Here is a 3,839-nt window from a genome sequence, read left to right on the forward strand (position 1 = left end):
TAGTTAGAACTGAAAGAATTTTTCCATAAAGGTTTGGAACACCCTTTAGTGAAGGTAGCCAATTTTGTAAAACTACGTGACTTGAACCCTAGGTATCAAATTGGCGTGGGGATCAACGATTCCTGCTATTAACCATTGAACTATTAACTAGTGTTTAGCTCAATAACAGTAAGCTCAGATCGTATCATTGAGTTCTGTAAGGCTGGAAAAGTAATAGCCTAACTGACACTTCTAAACTTCCGGTGACTTTTCATTTGAATCTTCTGTCGAAGTATCAACCACAAATCTAAAACTAAAATTCAGGGCGAATCCTCTAAAACTATAAAAGCAATGTGAATATTACTGATCAAATTCTAGAGTATTCAAAATAAAACCCCACTATACACACTTTCCCAATCACATGATAATACAATACTAACAAGGATGAATAGCAAGTCTAATGCTATATTTCGATACACAGAAATAGAACACATTTGAAGAAACATTTATGATACTTCATATCCATATCGATTATGATTTTTTGATCAGCAGACAGTTATTGGACATCGTGTTTTGCCGTTTTCCCGGTTATTCAAATGACCATCACCAGCATAATCCATCATCAAACTCACAAAGGGAGCTTCTCAACAATCATTTAACTTGCATTACTTCATCAACACCTGATCACAAATTATCCTCAGACAGCACAACTCCATGATATCAATTCAATAACACACATCCATATCACTTAGCAAGATGTTACCTATCAAATTGAGATTATCAACACGAATAAAATGACGAACAGTTTGCTTCCCCTCATTTCCGTTTTCGTATTCAATGCTGTTTTGATACTTGCTTTGCGATACTATGCAATTGTATATGTATCAAGCGATTGGTTTGACCAAGACTAATGTTAGGTCGCTTAGTTCCGCTAAATGTCCGCGGATTTTTCGCTATATAAGGGGAGACGGGCCTACGAAATCAGATATAATTTTGATCGTCGGAGAAAGAATATAACATCAGATTATTGGTAAGTGTGATAGAATAACTTTGCTGTGCATACGAAAACAGTTCTCCAGGTGGGCAGAGCTGAGTGGTAGGTCTGAATAGTGCCTTAGCTCTTAGCTACACGCTTCATTGTTAATATATTATATAATCAAACTGATATAAGTTCACTTGCCATTCTCGTGACCAGCCATGGGTTGGCTTGTCCATTGAGACATGATATCAAAGCTTTGCTGGGTGTTGTTGTATGGTATTACTAGGAGTTATCTCCCTTTGTACGCTTGATTAAATATCACTTTGTTAACCACAGGCGCTTTCATAGAAAATGTGATTTTCATTTTTTTATGACAGTGGTATGTGTAATCGGTTAAGCACAAGGTTGGCAACTCCGCCACAAGCGAAACGGCACACCACCAAATTTCAATCGACTAAAACACACATTTATTCAAACTGACACGGCGCATACTATACACTACCGCCATCTAGAAACATTTATCTTTAACCTACCGTGTCACTCAATACGAATTGTTACATCCAAAACACAATAATCCGCGAAAACATCGCCGAATTCCTCCAACAAAACACCATTTTTCAAACTGCTCCATCAGCCTGTCCAGATTCTTCATTTACATACGGGGTTGAAAGGTCATGCGCTTATATAATCGTCTGTCACCAGGTGCACTTTTTGGGGTCATCTCGGCATACTTTATTTTACAGGTGCATGTACAGGACGTCGTTTATGAGATCACGGACTTATTAGATAGCAAGTTTTAATGCCAGTGATGAGATCCCCCCCCCCCCCCCCCCCCCCCCCCCCCCCCCCCCCCCCCCTTGACCTTGATCCGCTAGTGTAACGGTGCTCAATAACTTGTTCAAGACAGGGCCGGGCATTATACGTATACCTTGAACTAGCAGTATCGGTTGAAAATTTTCGAAGTTGTTAAAATTTGGATGGGGTAATAGCTGATAGTTGTTTGACATTTTGTTTTCCAATTGAACATGCCATCTATTTAGGGTTATGCCTATCTTCAATTAAAAAAATAACTAGTTAACTAGTTAAAAATATATAGACCACACATATAACTGGTAAGAATAAGAGGTTTAATTTTCTAGGCCTTGTTGAATATTGACTGTTTTTTTTTAAATTATGGGGGGGGGGGGGGGGGGGGGGGGCTAAATTCTGGCGTTGACACAAAATAACTACTAGAATTTTTCATTTCAATTCAGTTTTTTTGGAATTACATAGATAATCAGTATTACAAACTCTTTGACATTGTTGACACTAAGCGGCAAAATGATATCAAGTTTATGAGAATCGAAATCAAGTAAGCAAATAATACGGTTTCAAAAATTCGAATAAAAAAGGGTTCAAAATAAAATGAAACTTATCCTCAATATTTCGATAATCACACAGTGATAAATCTATATGCAAGTCCCGAGTCTTGCATATATGTACTCATAAAATTTTGATGGAACTCGAAGAATTTCTGGGAAATTTTAAATCTAACATTGTCGAACTCATGAAAATAAATCGATGATGGATCACTGATCACATAACGAACGCATCGTTTGGCAAGTCTGAAGTATGATCTTTGTATTTGACAACGACATGATATTTGAAAATTGTGTGGAAATAAATGAACAGGTCTAAAGTAAGCAATGTTGATATACATGTATGCGTTCCAGTAACCTGATGACAGTCTTATTCGTGATGCACTTTTCTTTTTGTTCGTCCTTATTTCAGTAAACTGACAAAAGTTAATCAATAAATAAGCATTTTGTTCTACCTTTGTGACAAAAGTATGCTAATCCATTTCCCTTTTACCTTTTTAAGTATGAAATGTCTAGGCTTACTACATGAATGTGATTGCAGAATAGGCATTCTTGACTACGTTTGGTTTTCCTGTGTACTGTCATATTCGGTGCACAGTATTCTCACATTCAAAATAATAAATAATTATTGATTATAAATCATCGCTCATTCGACGAAACTCTTCAAATAATCGTAAATTAGACGAAACTTATCAACGAGCCGAATCGTTTTCCGGACAAAATGCATTCGGATATGACCCCAAAAAGTGCACCTGACGACAGACGATTATATAAGCGCATGATCTTTCAACCCCGTATATACATGAAGAATCTGGACAGGCTGAGGGAGCAGTTTGAAAAATGGTGTTTTGTTGGAGGAATTCGGCGATGTTTTCGCGGATTATTGTGTTTTGGATGTAACAATTCGTATTGAGTGACACGGTTGGTTAAAGATAAATGTTTCTAGATGGCGGTAGTGTATAGTATGCGCCGTGTCAGTTTGAATAAATGTGTGTTTTAGTCGATTGAAATGTGGTGGTGTGCCGTTTCGCTTGTGGCGGAGTTGCCAACCTTGTGCTTAACAGATTACACATACCACTGTCATAAAAAAAATGAAAATCACATTTTCTATGCAAGCGCCTGTGCTGTTAACCCGCCAGTCTGTAAGGTGCAACAAACCACCTGAATCAGAATGAAATGGACCTGGTAGTAAGAAATCAACGATTATTATTAACCTAAACCTGTTTTATTTATAAAGCACGAATTAATTGCTTACAAATTATAATTGGCAAACTGTATAGAAAATAGATGGGTTTTATTCGGTCTATCGTGCTCTAATATGGCGATTAGGTCGACCACGACTAACACAGTTTGCAATATGGCGTCAGATCAAGTGTGTAATTTCGACCGGCCAATATGGTACTAGATTGATGTTTTGAGTTAAATATATATTTCATTTATCTACATATGTAAGGTAGGTGTTATGTCAAGGCATATTTTATTTAATCTACACCAAAATCTTAGCCATGTCGGATGATTTCACG

Source organism: Pecten maximus, chromosome 8 (genome assembly GCF_902652985.1).
Source record: "Pecten maximus chromosome 8, xPecMax1.1, whole genome shotgun sequence".
NCBI classification, from domain to species: Eukaryota; Metazoa; Mollusca; class Bivalvia; order Pectinida; family Pectinidae; genus Pecten; species Pecten maximus.